The 16,555-nt window shown below is 34.9% G+C and overlaps 1 pseudogene across 1 annotated transcript; it reads left to right on the plus strand.

The window, feature by feature from the left end:
- The first annotated feature begins 12,846 nt into the window (after positions 1-12,846).
- Positions 12,847-13,838, plus strand: LOC132166936 (transcription factor MYB114-like; annotated as a pseudogene). Its single transcript, XR_015911393.1, has 3 exons — positions 12,847-13,065; positions 13,225-13,354; positions 13,479-13,838. The product of XR_015911393.1 is annotated as a transcription factor MYB114-like (transcript).
- The last annotated feature ends 2,717 nt before the right edge of the window (positions 13,839-16,555 follow it).

Below are 16,555 nucleotides of genomic sequence, written 5' to 3' on the forward strand. Positions count from 1 at the left end.
ACAATGCATGAAAAACCTCACCTAGCTATAATGAGAACACCCTCATTCTATCATTTTTTTTTTTGTTTTCCATTTGTTTCCTTTTGTTGCATTTGAATATTTTTGGGGTTATTATTGACTTTAATTTGAGGTTGATGGCCATCCTCCCAGTGTTTAGTGGATAATATTCAAACACCTCAAATAAGGCTGCAGACCCAACTAAACTAAAAACAACTTTTCTGCTTTAATAATTGACTTCAAGAACCTTTGCTTGTAGGAGAAGTAGGTGGCATGATTGACATTCCCACAAATTTGTTGTCTAAATTGTAATTTGGGCAAAATACCATATCAGATTCACCCTATGATTCTGCATAGCACCACTTTTTCGGAATTTATCCAAAAGAAGTGGTGCTCCTTAGCATTAACTGAGATTTACTTGTTTAAATAAATTTTATTTGTTCGATCAGCTACTCGAGCAGATGGTTATCTTCTAAACTGATCTCTTACATATAGTGTCTAAATTGCTGAAGATCCTAATCCATTGACAATATGAAAAATGAGTATTACGTGGACTATTATGTAAGTTTGTAAATGTTATGTATGTTATTCAACTATATTTTACTAATTGACACGATAAGTATCACGTAGATTATCAAATCAATTTATAATAAACTTATAATAAAAATTGTAATATAAAATGACTGTTTTTGTTTAAATATTGTACACCCTTGAGCATAGGATGCTGGTAATGCATGAAATTCATTTAATTGGATCATTATGGTGAACTTCTATAAGCAATAAATCTAATTCTTGTGGTATCAAAAATTTAAACCAAACCCGCTTCAATAAGGGCGGGGTAACTAAATAACATATATGAATAGTTATTTCGTTCTGATCTATTTATGCATGGATTCGGATTTTCAACAAAAATGAGAAAATTCTCGTAAAAACCTATCTATCCAAACAAGAAAGAGTAGATTGCTCGAAACCTACTTGCTTGGGATCTTTATCCATTCATAAATACCAAACTTGTTATTGGAAAATGACATGTGAATAAAAATGCCAAAAAGGCACTTCCTTTGATTTGAGGTTGTAAGCTAAGCCGCGTGTCAACCTTAAAATCATAAGGTTATATGGTATGGAAACTTGGCAAGGACCCAAATAAATAAATTCAAAATATGTGTTGCTTTTAGGTCTTTGTTATAGGTGTGGTTTGGAGAGACATGGGGATCAAGTTGTCAACATAAACGTAGGCAATTGTTGCTGATGGGGATCACACATTGGCCACAATGTTTGGGGTTGGTCTCCTATTGGGGTTGCTGCAGTCAGAGACAAATTAGTGTTTTGTCTCCTCTAATTTCATAGCCACAATCGACATACACCTAGCCTAGAGAGCCAACACCCCAAAGAGGAATTTAAGATTCATGGCTCACAAGTCACAACCCTCATTTGTGTGAGAAAAATCTTCTTCTACATCTTGAGAATTTAATGTGGGCACAACTCTTTACATCATGCATTCGTAAAGAAGAAAAAAAGGACACACTTGCACGTATCTACCTATTTGACACCACCAAATTTGATCAATATATTTTCGGATATATATGGCTTCGAAAAAGATTGAGTTTCGGTTCAATATCAGATCATACCTTTTATTTGAACGGTTCGTTTTCAATGAATGGCTTAAATTATAATAGAAAAATAATGAAAAGGGTGACTTGTAAGGCAAAAGTGCTATTGGAGTGGCCAAACCGTTTCTTTTTGGGTAGAGGAGATTATTTGCCCACTTTTCAAATTAATCATTTGGGTAACTAAATCACCCCGTTGCCACCCTTTTGGATGATTCAGTCGTATGCTCTAATTGAGGCGTCTCAATGTTGACTGATTACAATTGTGTTGATAAATATACTATGAGATATAAGATTTAGACTTGTGAGAAATAATAATAAAGCGTAGATAAATTTCTAGCCCAGAAAAAAATTTGATTAGGTACTTGTGGAAGAAGATTTGGTATTTTCTGACAAAAATTCTTTTGTGCACTTTGTCTGACTAGAAAGAAGAAGAATTCTGGCATGGAAGTAGGGTTGTGGAGACTGCACTAACACTTGCTGACATTGTGCCAAGCACAGATTTCATGCTTGTCAAAGCAATGATGATGATATTCCCATATTATGCATATCTCGTATCTGTGTTCTCCAAACAGCATTATATACTGGGTGATGGTACAATCATACAAGATTGGACTGTCGGAGGAATTGAATATATTCCATCTGCTATGCTCACAAAGTTAAAAGGAAAAAAAAAATTAAGCAAAAAAAAAAAAAGGTGAAAAGACGCTTTTGCCCTTCAACATTTAGGAATCGGCCGTTCTCTAGTTCAAAATTATCCGGAGAGAATTCGGTTCCGTAAATTTATGCAACGGGTCAAAAACGTGTCTTACTCATTTGGGATTAATAAGAAGAACATATAATAAGGAGTAGTATCTCTCCTCCTAGATTTAGATAAGGTGCAATGTGTTGCCAAATTGCATGTAATACGGTTTGTTCATGCGAGAGAGTACACTTAAGTCACACCTATTCGGAAAGAGTATCTGTCCAAATAATAAGTCTAAATAACCTCTCATTTTTGCATCAATTCACAAATGTGTCTTACTCAATTAGAATTAATAAGAAGAAATATACAATAGCCTCTCCTCCTAGATCTCGATAAGGTGCATGTAATACGGGGGTAATTCATGTGAAATGACACTTATGCTCCACTTATTCGGGTAAAGAGTTAGAGCACTAGTTCGAACTTTCTGAACAAATATGCGCAATATAGCATTTCATTACACCCTTTTTCCTTTGGTTTTTTATTTTTTATTTTTTATTTTTTATGATTTTTTATTTGTTTGGGTTTCTTTATCGATGGGATGTTTGAGGCCCTTTGAAGCAACCCCACATTCCTGACAAGGTACAAACCCCCCATCCCCCATTGCCGAGAAATCTCTTCTGAAGTGATCCTAAAAAGGGTAATCACAGACTTTAACTAGTTTGGAGTGATGCCTCCTGAGAAAATTAACTTAAAATGAAGAGACAATCAAATCAATTCCTTAGATTCTTAAAATCATGTAGAATCCAACTTCGAGTATAGCACTAAAGTAACCTGACAAACACATCTTATTGAAAGTAGTCACAATAAAGAACATTATTTATGCCTTTGAAAAATTCAACAATACAATAATATCAATTTGAATCTTCTATAATCCTCTTCCCCCCCACCCAAAAAAAGCAAGAATTTACCGGCCAAATTTAAATAATGTGACATTATGTATACTGTTTCTTCTCAAAAAAAGCAAGAATTTACCGGCCGAATTTAAATAATATGACATTATGTATACCGTTAGATATATTAACTTCAAATCTTGAGCATAAATAAATTTTCTATTGAAAATAAGAAATGTGAAAGAGTTTTGAAAGTAAATCAGATCAAATGTGCCTCAAAAAACACACATTTGAGAGAGATTGAATGAGTGGGGGGGATTTATGATTATGACACCAGACTGGGAAGTGTGTACTTGGGATAATGAGGTTTGAAAGCAAAGTTTCAAGTCAGAGGGATGCTGACAAGCTTCATCAAATTTGGAAACGCCAATCCCTTTTCTGCCATTCTCCCTTCTGCACTGTTTACTCTGTTTTTTACCAGCTGCATGCTATCATTGATTATGAGACTCAAAAAATATGTAAACCAGTTTCCAATGCACCACCACTTTTCAGCTCAGCAGCTCAGTTGCTCAGGCTTTAGGCGGCGCAGCAGCTCTCTATGCTCTGCCCTAATGGGGGATGGTTGATAAGTGATAGGAATCACACAAGGAGGTGAAAGTTGATGATATGGGTCAAAACTCAAAAGTAAAAATAACTGCCACACTCTATTATGACACTATATCTACTTTGTGAGGATTGTGGGCCTTGCATTTAGAGCTCTCCAGCCTTTTCCATTTGTTTTTTTTTTTTTTTTTTTGGGTCTTGAACTTTCACATTCACAGCAAAGGCCAAAGGGTCCATCAAAAGTATTAGATTTATATCAACACAAAGGTTTTGGGTTTTGAATCTGGTAAATTAAGGGAAGCAATTGTCTTCTATTTATAATAAACCCCACGCAATTCATCGGTTCTTACACGTTATAAGTACATTATTGAAACTCTAAACCTTAACAATTTTTCACTATATGTTACAAACTCTTTCACTTCAAACGATTTATATCTCATGTGACTCATTATTATTATAACTTCTATGACCTTTGTGTAGCCGATGACTCTTCTTATCATCCAAGAATTATGCTTTAATAGGAAATGTTGGTAGATAGTATAGATGACTGAGGGTCAATCTCTTTTTACAGGTCTGATGACACAACTAGAATTGCTCACCTAATTCAGCTTTGAAATTGCATTACTAGTTGCCAAATAATAGAACACTATAATCATGCAGAAAGCAAGCCTTAATGAAAGCCACCTTAGTGTAATTAAAGCCTCCAAAACACTTTTGAGCTCTATTTAGCAGCTATGGTAAATAATAATAACAATGTACTAATGGTAGCAATGACAGTAAGAATTCATTGCTACCATTAGTAGACTGAGGGGAAAGAATTCACTTTATGAGAAAACTAACCTTTCAACAAATCTCCACACTGGGCAGTGCCCAGTCCATTGACATAGGCCCATGTCAACCGGGGCCAATCTTGGGCCAGTATAGTTTGGCAATCCGCAATATAATTTGGATATAAATAAGTAGGACATAAATAAATACAAGTTAATTGGGTGGGCCCATGGCCCATGGGTCAATCTGGTCTAGAATTCCAAATGAGATTTGAAACCCCCCAAAGAAGTTGGACCCGGAGCAGGAAAGGAGCCGGTTCTTGTATTTTGCCCTTCTTTTTAAAAGAATCGATTCCTCTCTAGCTCAAATGAACCGAAAAGAATCCAAATTCAAAAAATTGCAATTATATCACAAGAAAATTATTGTAAATCAATGTAATCCAATAGATTTTCATTTATACTAAGTTAGATCCTATTTGAAAGAAAACCTTGTCATTTTCCTCATGGGCCTTCATCAATGTTGGGACAAGATATAGCTAACAAATGCCCTCAAATTGCTCCACGTGGCTTTGATTATGTAGCACCTTTAAACAAAGAGCAATGTTATACACACACCCACTTCTATATTCTCATTCTCACTCTCTTCCGATCACCATTGAATTTGTAATGAATTATTATTAAATTATAATCAAATTATAATTTTAAAAGACATGAGAAGGTTTATGTGTGAAAGCATAAAAACGAGAATGTGTATAACATTTCTACTTGAACGAAAGAAATTTTGCATATAAAAAACAATCATTTTCCAAAAAAATACATGCACCAAACTCACTTGTGTGTCCATGAAAATATAAACCATCATTTTCCAATCTAAATTATCATCTTTCTTTAAAAGATTTGCTTGCATCGGTACTTACAAAAATTATACTTGTACAAACGTTTTATATTGAGTAATGTTACTCGTACATACCATTTATGTACTTCCCTTACGTGCTAACTAACACAGTAGTGCGACATAAAACTATCACGTCACTTAAAAAAAATGCACGAACTCTCTCTTGGTTGTTGTCACTTCCGACCACCATACTGGGGGGGGGGGGGGTGTCGCGACCACCAGAACTCTCTTGTCGAAGGTGATTGTGACAACCCCCAGAGCTTCGGTGGGGTGGTGATGATCGACCATGAGGTGGTTGGGCAAATTTTGTTAGTTGGTGCGGCAATGCTATATCACATTGGCACATTGACAGGTAACCTTACAACAAGCTACACGCTAGATCTGTCTCCATAGTTGAAGACGTTATAAGTGTGTGTTTGTATGACACTTTTCCTCAAAACGAACTTCTCCTACCATCATAAATACACAATCTAAAAAACCAACATAATTGGCATCATAATATCTAAATACATCGTGTGTCAAATTACAAATACGTTAGCACAAAATCACTAGTACCCTACAAGTACCTCAGTACTTTCTCTGTAGTTTTTTAGGAACTTAAACTAGCATCGCTCAAGTATCTCCCAAGTACACTCACAATATAAGTAATAGCATGCTATATATATAAACCATACCCACAACTAATACAAATGGGACTGTTTGCATTTTAATTCTCTCTATCATTTTGGGGCCATTGAGACTTAGAGGGCATCATCCTTCACAGTATAGTAGGAGATTTTTTTTTTTTTTTTTTTTTTTTTTAGGAAAAAGCCAAAAATTTTAAAAGACTACTGTAAATAAGTGTAACACATGCATGCGTGGGACTAATTGTACAAATTTTTCCGAAACTAAAATAAATGCATCATGGACCACATCAAATAAAGGCATCGTGGCATCATGGACCACAAATTTAACAATAATGTTATTATAAAAGACAACCAATCGCTGCCCTCGTCTGTTGGGACACATGAAGTTGACAATATAGGAATTTCCACACCAAAAACATCCGGAGGTTACCACTTTCACTTCAACACATGCTTTGGGGGGGGGGGGGGTGGGGGTCCAATCTTTTGTGACGAGGAAAACAAGCAGAAGATGAAGATGATGAACTCATTTTCAAATGTGCTATGTGTTGATGCACAGTTTTTCAGATGATGACGTGGCCCGCCTGATGACCTTGATTTGTCCAACGCACACGAACAATTGGAACTGCACAACAAAGAATAAAGAAGAATCGAAGTGACTGGGGATGAGCCGGCGTGAGCACTCCGATGCCTAAGTCAGAATGGAAAAGAATACTAGCAACAACTATAGAGCTCAGATTATGAGAGTTGTGATTACCTTTGCTTTGATAGCGTGACTTATATTTATAGGCAGGGAGAGAATTTGACTTCCCGTATACTCAGGAATCTTATCCCTTGATATCAGCTAAGCAAACATTTGAATAAAAGATCATGTTTGTTAGTTGTTCCACGATTTCAGTGGCTTGAGATCAGAGGATCAGCCTTGTAATCTTTTAGGCCATGCTAGATTAGAGCGTCCGAGTAGGACTCAATCGCTTTTGTGATCTTAGATATCAACTGTCATATCTTCATGGATATTGTAAAAGATATGATAACAATGATTACTTATTTATTAAAAGTAACATCTTTCAGGATATCGGAGTTATTCCTTTTACCGAGACTTACATGTCCTGAGTTAATCTCGGACTTTATGGTCTCGGCTAGAGGAGGTCTCGGATTCATGGTCTCGGATCGGATAAGCAGGTCTCGGATTTGGGCCTCCTCTGGCTGGGCCCGAGGATTGCTGAATAAATAGTAGACTAGTCCATGACCCAACACTATGCATCGGTCACTGTCTGATGTAATAGTGAAAATCATAATTGAAAGCTACACATGTATATCTAATGATGATTTTTACAGCCATTTTAAGAAGTGAGCAATATATACTTAGAAGTATGTATAACATTTCTCTTATAATAACTGAGGCAATTAAGTGAGATTGGAGCTAACAATCATTGACAAAGATCATCTCAATTTCAAATGAAATTGATAGTATTCATCTCCTGGTCAAGTAATACTGCATACCATATTTCCATTAAGATGAAATCTAGAAAGAACGAATTTTCCTTTACATAGGAAGAAGGAATGGAAAAATGGTACGTAACATTATTTTTCATAGTTAAGATTTAAAGTCTGCATATTTAGCAATGCACAAGATTTTATATTATTTAAAGGCATACGTCAACATTGTCATATATATATATAGTTAGGGTTTGAGCATTATTGGTTGATCATTCTAGGACACATTTTGATCATTCTACACAAAATTTTTTAAAGTGTCCAGAAATTATATTTTCTCTCATTTGTAACCTAGGACCAAATTCCAAACATACCTTAACTAAATTAGAACACTCTTAACCCTACTCTCAGAGCACATTGTTACAAAGGTGATCCTGTTTTACCTCGACAATCTTATCGATAAACTTATTAAAAGTTAAACTCATCCTTTAATTTTCAGAAATATTATAACAAAAAACAGTCATATACTTGTCATTGTCACATATTTAGCTGCCCTAAAACCATTTTATATATTATATTTTGGTTCTTTTGTAACCTACTTCTTATTAACCATTGTTAGAGAAATATATATATATATATAAGCATTCTAAGAATAATATATTAAAGAGAAACTTGTCAGCATTTTAGACCACCAAAATATAACATTTATGACTTAAAAAAAAAAGGGACAAAGTTTTCCTTCAAACTGGGTTGGAGGAATTTCCTTCAAACTTAATCTATAAAAGTGACATGTGTCCATTTTTTTAATAACATGTGAGATGCACACGAATTTTTAATAAAATTTATTTCAACTTTGTCCCTGCTATTAAAAAAACATGTACATCTGACATATTCATGGGACATATGTCACTTATAGGTTAGGTTGAAGGAAATTCTTCCAACCCAGTTTGAAGGAAAACTTTGTCCAAAGAAAAGTAGATTTTTTTTTTTTTTTTTAACCAATTAGATATCTTTATGTAATTCTCCTAGATACTCTTATACATAATTTTAAGAAGTTATTTAGAATATTTACCTCTCATAAATATTTAGAAAAAATACATTTTTTTCTTATTTTTATTTTATTTTACATGTCCACACAAGGGAAGGGGGAGGGGGAATTCGAATTAATAACCTCTGCTTCATAAGACGTGATCTACAGTCGATTGAGCTACACCTTGAAGACACAAAAAAATAAAAATAAAAAGAACTTGAATTATAGAGCATATATATAACTTTCTAGGAATCGTACGTAGACCACATCTAAAACTCCAAACGTACAATAAATTGAAAGGACCACCAATAAAATGTTATATGAAGGACAAGCAATCGTTATCATTATTTGTTCATACTATTTGATATGGGTACGTTTCCTAATTCACTCATGTTCACTACTTTTATTTTTTCATTTCTACTAAAAAAAATATATATTAAAGAATATAATAAACAATTTTCAATGCAAAATACTCACAAAAATCTACAATATCTTTACTTTTATGCCACATCAAAATACTTTTTTAATTGAAAAAAAAAAAAACGCCTTAAAAAGGTTATCAATTACACTCATAAAAGAGTAATGCTAGAAATTATGTCTATATCTCATAATTATTCTACGATGTTAACGTGATGCTTACAACTAACTATTAGATGAAGCTTTGTTAAAAAAAATATATATATAAATAAATATTGTGTGATAATTTTAAAATAAAATATGATATATAGCTTTACTTTTCATAAAAGCAAAATGGAACACATGCAAGTGACGTGTGTTGATATATAGAAGGACAATGTGCCATAAAAGCGAAAGAGACACAATGATATATAATTTTTAGGGAAAAATTAATAAATTGGCCACTCTTTTAGCTAAAATCGTCAGTTTGGACGGAAACTGCAAAATGACTTCATTTTGTTGGAGGGCTACTTTATCACTTTCTGAACATTAAAGAGCTAAAATAAAAACGGCTGGTAGTTTGGGAGACTTTTTTATATTTTTCCCAAATTTTTTTTTAAAATTTTTTTATAAAAGGGCATTGTAGTAACTTACTCATAACAAAACGACGTCGTTTTGTAGTTTTCGTTCAAACTGACGGTTTTGACTAACGAAGTGGCCAAAATGTAATAGTTTGGTAGTTTGGGAGGCGACTTTATCACTTTTGGAACATTATGGGCTAAATCGAAAACGGCTAGTAATTTGGAGGGCTTTTTTATATTTTTCCCTAATTTTTATCACTTTTACGATTACAAGTAAATTACAATTTAAAAATAATTTATTTTAAACCCAATAATAATTTTAAAATCAGGTTAAGGAGGGTGTTCCATTGCATTTGCTGGCGGCAAAATAGAATTTCCTCAACCCAAGAAGGGGTGCATATGTGTACTCTGAGAATGAAAACTCTTCCATCTGTACAGCTGCACCATAGAACTGATTCCACGTGTCATCTGCTTATCTTTCTCGTACAGTATGACCATACAATTATTGGACAAAGGACACAAGTGATTGTTTGAATTGCTAATAATTTGAACATTTTAATTATTTCATACAAATTGCTTAAAGATGACTATACCACTCAAAATTTATTTGAGTAAGTAAATTCTACATAGATTTTCTGCATCAATTGCATTCGAAAGATAAAAGAGGTTAAAAAACGAGAAAAAGAAAAAAAAATTATTAAAATAATTATACGTGAACGGATTTTATATTTGCTTTTAGAAACATTAATGGATTTTTTTTTTCGGACATTTTTATTAGCCATTTTTGGCTAAAAATGCAAAATAACTAAGCCATTAGAAATGTTCTTATCATCCTTGCCCTAAGGGTGGTTGGTGTTCTAATGTTCTTATCATCCTTGCTCTAAGGGTGGTTGGTGTTGGTGTTTGGGGGGGGGGGGGGGGGGGGGGTGGTGTCCGATCTTTGGTGCGTGAAGGCCAAAAGACGAAGATGAACTAATTTTCATGAGGCATGTGGGATTGGAGCTAACTATAAGTCCTTCCATAGGGTCAGAAGGTCATTCACTGTCTAATTAAGGTCGCTTTCATGCGGGTAGATATTAAGCACAACTCGTACAACATGGGTTATGTCAATTACACAAGTTGCTTTGTAGGGAAATAAACTCAAAGCTGCTCAAATTCTAGTGGAGCCGAAAAAAAAATGAGTCAAAGTCGCGTGCGTTGATGAGTTGGGTAAGAATGGAGATGTGAAAAAATCAGGGTGGATAGGGTTTTGGATAGACCTAAAATGTTTTAATTTGGTTTTGTTGGCAAAACAAGGGTGGTGATTGCTTCATAATCATCACACATTGGTTGCTAGAATTTTTAAGGAAAAAATACCATCCCCAAAGGGTATTTTTGGAGGCAAATATTGGCAAATGGAGAATCGAGCGTATATGGAATTCCAGAATAACTCTTAAAAGCTAGTCTATTATGGAGAGTGGGCAATGGAGAATCAATTAAAATTTGGAAGGATAAATAGATTATGAGCCTCGCGTAATATGTGGCAAAGACACATGGGTAAAAGGATTAATTGATGAAGACACAAAGCGGTGGAAAATCAATTTGATTAAAGAAATATTCAATGTAGATGAAGCGATCGACAAAAATGAAAAGGGATACACTTTCCAAATTCTTTCTCCAAAAGTTGTTTTCCAAATGATGTGTTACCATCTAATGAGATTTATTATTTTGTCCATGGGATGGTGACACATCACTTAAAAACCAATTTTTGAAAAAAAAAAAAAAGTGTAGCATTTCTCGACAAGAATATGCAATTTGGCCGTAAGTCCTCATGGCAAAAAAGATCAGCTTTTTAAAAAAGAAACAGCTTAGGATCCCTTTGTCCCATCTGTGGTTTGTGTCATATAATTGAAGTTGCCCATCGTCTGTAGAAGATGGTCGAAATGTGATAGAAAAATACAGAAAATGTCCAGTGATGAAGATGATGTGTGGTGCCTATTTGAAAAGCTAGTGGAGAATTTGGATGAAGAAGAATTGGAACTGGTAGCAACATTGGCCTAAAAGGATTTGGTTCTGTAGTCTATGGAGCTGATCTCACATACCCCTCTCAATTGGTAAAAAGTGTCAAAGATTTAGTTGAAGAGTTCCATCAAGCAACACAAGTCTCTCGGAATAATTGGAGAAAAATAATAGACAAGATAGACATATATAGATGAAAGAAACCACTTGGTGGCATTAGATAAACTGAAAAATAAGATTGATGTGGGTGTTATAGCAAGAGGCTCTGAGGGGAATGCATTGGCAACTATGTGTATCACAATACCTTTTATTATTGATCTAGACGGTAGTAGCATGTTTTGGGGTTATCTCACATCGGTTGTGAAAGAAGCTGGTAGTCAATTTATAAGTGTGAAAGAAAACATTACCTCTTGAGCTAGCTTTTGGGGTTGAGATAGGTTCAAGACCACCTAACACTGATATCAAAACTCAAGTTTAACCAACAAATCTCGACCTAACAGTTTACGGGAGAAATGGGTTGGCTTCACTTCGACCCGAGGTCCGATGTGTAAGGGAGAGATTTTTGGAGTTATCCCAGTAGAATTTTGTAGATATTTCAAGATCCAATGAATAATTATAGAAAGAGATACATGAAAATTGTACTTGCTTTGCGATAACAATTGAGTCTTGTTGGAGTAGGTATGGCGAATTGATTGAAGATTGTAAAACTATATTGAGTAGTCTTTATAAGGCATGCAAGAAAGGAAGCTAATGAAGTATCACTAATCTGTAGAAAAAGTGTGAATGGAGGAGAGTTATGTTTTTAATTAAACAATCTTACTTGCTAAGCAAAATGTTTTGAGGAATGCTATATTTATTCTCACTTATTTACACAATTTTTTACACCCACAAGTGGCTTTTAAAACTACTATTGGATCAAAATCCAATAAAGATCCATCTCATATCCAATTGTGACTTTAAAGTCACCTATTGATGTAAAAAAATTGTGTAAAGAAGTGGGAGTAAATGTAATATTATTCAACCTTAATTAATATTCTTGGTAGAAAGATATATTCCGCCTCGCATTCTGATCAATCTAAAACTGGTACTTGAGTCTTTAAGGGTAGCTCAATCAGTAGTGGACCACCCCTCATGAAGCAGAGATCACTAGATCAAATTCCTCCTCTCCTTTTTTTTGTGTGAATTTGTTAAAAAAAAATAAAAATAAAAAACTGGTAGTTGAGGTTCTGTAGTACTTTTCTTGTCCCCCTAGCTAGGAAGGGTAGATGGATTGACGTGCTGACTCTTAAACTCCTCTAACACTGCTTAAATTCTCACTTCTCTCTCCCTCTCCTGCCTCTCTTCATCAGCAAGCTAGCAATATTGTCTCTCACTGTCCCTAGCAGCAAAAATATCACCTCTCTCTCTCTCTCAAATGGCACCAAAAAATATTGATGGATCAGCTAAGAAAGTAGCAATCAACAAAGGAGCATGGACTGCAGAGGAAGATCAAAAACTCTCTCAGTACACTGAAATCCATGGTGCAAAGAGGTGGAAAACAATTGCACTTGAAGCAGGTTCATTACCACTTATCTTAAGATTAAACCAATATATATATATATATATATATATATATATATATATATATATATATATATATATATATCACAAGGGAAAAAAATATATGTTTTTCTTACTGCAATTTATTTGATGATAGGTTCTCATGTTTTTTGCAGGTTTAAATCGATGTGGGAAGAGTTGCAGATTGAGATGGGTGAATTATCTAAGACCCAATATCAAAAGAGGCAACATTTCAGATGCAGAAGAGGATTTGATACTTAGGCTTCATAAGCTACTAGGGAACAGGTTAACATACATTTAACTCGACTGTTATACAATTGAGATGACTTGAAAATCAACTCTCAAATTTTTTCATTGTCACTTCATCCTAAAAAAAGGAAGTTTAATTGAGTACATGTTTATTATGTAGGTGGTCTTTAATTGCTGGGAGACTTCCAGGTCGAACAGACAACGAGATAAAGAACTACTGGAATTGTCATTTGAGTAAGAAAATAAATCAAAATGCTGCAGTGGCTTCAGCAGCACAAGAGATCGACATTGTGCCTCAAAAAACCTGCAGTACAATCACTCATGCGGACGTGAAGGGTGCTAAAGGAAGTGGGAAACCTTGACATGAACACCTTCTTTGATTTCATCATTGATGGATCATATGGTTTAGAGTGGGTGAACAAATTTCTTCAACTCGACGACGAGGATCCTTGGCTCACTCATTATGAAAAGTGAGCATTAATGTTATATATGTTTAGAATATTTTAATGATAGATTTGTTCTTTCCCCATAGCATTAATAAACTAAGGATAAGAATCACATACCTCCATTAATCATGAGACGAACTTTCAATATTTGTCTCACAAATCTCTTGCAGATGCATAAACATATAGAAGAAAATTGTGTTTTGTGTGTAGAAAGAGACTATTACTCTCGACCATAATTTTTATATAATGACCTAATTGAGTTTAATGGGCCAACTTCACTTATAACTAAACAAAATTTAGCTCATCCCATTATGGGCCTACAACTAAACAAATGACTATACGAATAATAATTGTTCTTATCTCCTTATTCAAAAAAAAAAAGGGAAACTTCAGAAAGCTCCCCTGAACTTTCGGCCATTTTGACATATCCCCCCTGAATTCTCAAAACTCTCACTTAGGCCCTCTGAACTTTGGTTTTCTCTCACTTTGGATCCTTTTAACTTTTTATACCCATTTTACCCTCAACCAAAACTACGTCGTTTTGGACTCCAAAACTACACCGTTTTGGGCTTCAAAACTATATCACCACCCAACCCAAAACGACGTCGTTTTGAGCATAATTTTAAAAAAAGAAAAAAGAAAATAAAACGAAATCGAGGGTGGCTGAAGGTCGGTCTGGGGGTGGTTGGACCACCCCCTTGGCCATGGGGGTGGTCCGGCCATCCCCAAAAGGCCAAAAAAAAAAAGAAGGGGCGGCCACCCCATACCGTAGGGTGGGGGGGGATCAGGTGCATTTGGGGGTGGTCCGGCCACCCCCAAAAGCACCCGATCCCCCCTTTTTTTTTTGGCCAAGGAGGTGACCGGACCACCCCCTTGGCCATGGGGGTGGTCGAACCACCCCCAGATCGGCCAGGGGGTGGCTGGAGCCACCCCCGATTTCGTTTTTATTATTATTATTATTATTATTATTTTGCTTGTCTTTTTTAAAAAAAAAATAAAATTAATGCCTAAAACGACGTCGTTTTGGGCTGGGTAGGTGTTGTAGTTTTAGGACACAAAACGACGTAGTTTTGGGGGAGAGTAAAATGGGTATAAAAAGTCAAATTGTTTGACTTCAACGTTAAAAGGTCCAAAGTGAGAGAAAACTAAAATTCAAGGGGCCTAAGTGAGAGTTTTGGAAATTCAGGGGGGTATGTCGAAATGGCTGGAAGTTCAAGGGGGCTTTCTGAAGTTTCTCCCCCCAAAAAAAATGGGTAACTTCACTTTAGATCCCTGAATTAACAAGCAATTTGAGAAACCCTCCAACTTCAAAACCTCTCAATTTGGACTTTTGAACTTTCAATTTCAATTTGAACCTATCCGTCAAATTTTAAACGTTTTCTTTCAAATAGTTTATTGATTTTAATGTTCAAACATGCACATCATGATAGATTATGCATATATTAGTAAGTGAAAATTTCCGATTTTATATTCTATGATGTCTTAGGAAGTTAGGGGGACTAATTTTTGAATGAGTTTTAGGTATAGTTTAATTTAGAGCATATGAAAATCGGGTTCTGCTGTAAACTCAGAATTTCTAAGTTGCCAGCAACAGTGATAAAGATAAAAAAGTTTATGTAGGTGCACAGTACATGCCCAGAAATCACAAAATTCTTTACAGTTTTTAGAATTTATTTGGGGATTTCATAGGCTCGAGAAAAATGAGAATCTAGAATAATAGCTCATTTGTAGAGCAAAAAATCCTAATATTCAAATGCAGACTTAGGATCCCATCCCGTTTTCGAAGAACCTGGCGGGGGTAATGGAGCTGGGTAGCCTTCGGGTGGCCCGCACCAGTGCCTGTATTCTACCAGGGAGAAAACAGGACCATGGGGTAAGGATGGATTTGATATGTTTTGTTTTACTGGAGAGTTGTCTTGTACTGGAGGGATGTTTCGAAATTATTTGCTCATTGATTAATAATACAACAGTCTGATTATCAAAAAAAAAAGACTCAGGATCTGCAATTAATTATCTCTTGGGATTTTACAAATTTAGTGAGGAAATTAGTCCAAAGAGTCAGGGAATTAAGTTTAAAAAAAAAAATTAATTGGGTTAAGGTGAATTAATTATGAATTTTTTAAGCTGCAAGGGTTTTATTGTGATAATGATTTTTAGTGAAAACACATTATTTTATAACTTGGGTTTTATGGCTCATAACGAAATAATTTTTAGATATGTGGTAATTAATTACCTCTCATAGTCTCATATATATATATATATCATTATGTTTCGCTGAGTGCACCCTGGTTAACCAGGTGGCCCAAATTCACTCACCTTGTGGCCACAAACATGATCAGTGAAGGAGTTCTTTCAAATTATGCGCAACCCCAATACACGTACGGGGCAAAATCATGTACATGGGACGTACGTACAAGAGAAAATTTAAGAATTCATCTCATTAAACTTGTGTTTATTTTGAATAAGTGCACTAGCACGTACCTTATATTTTTATTAATAATTTGATACTATTTTCTTAACATGAATTTAATTTAACATTTAATATTTCTAACAAAATAAAATAAAAGAACAAGAGATAGGAAGTGAAGAGGGATTAGGGGGTTTTAGCTTAAGGGGGCCACTAATATTGAGAAGGGAGGAAATGATAATGCATTGGGAGATCGTCCAATCACATGCTGAGGAGAGAAGTGTTGACACAACATTCAATGAGTCTCCCATGATTATGGTTTGTAGGCCAGAAACAAGGGTTTTTATTTTACTTATGTTCCCTTCATTTCACCGTAAAATTATT

The sequence above is a fragment of the Corylus avellana genome, chromosome 2 (genome assembly GCF_965113065.1).
Source record: "Corylus avellana chromosome 2, dhCorAvel1.hap1.2, whole genome shotgun sequence".
Lineage (NCBI taxonomy): Eukaryota > Viridiplantae > Streptophyta > Magnoliopsida > Fagales > Betulaceae > Corylus > Corylus avellana.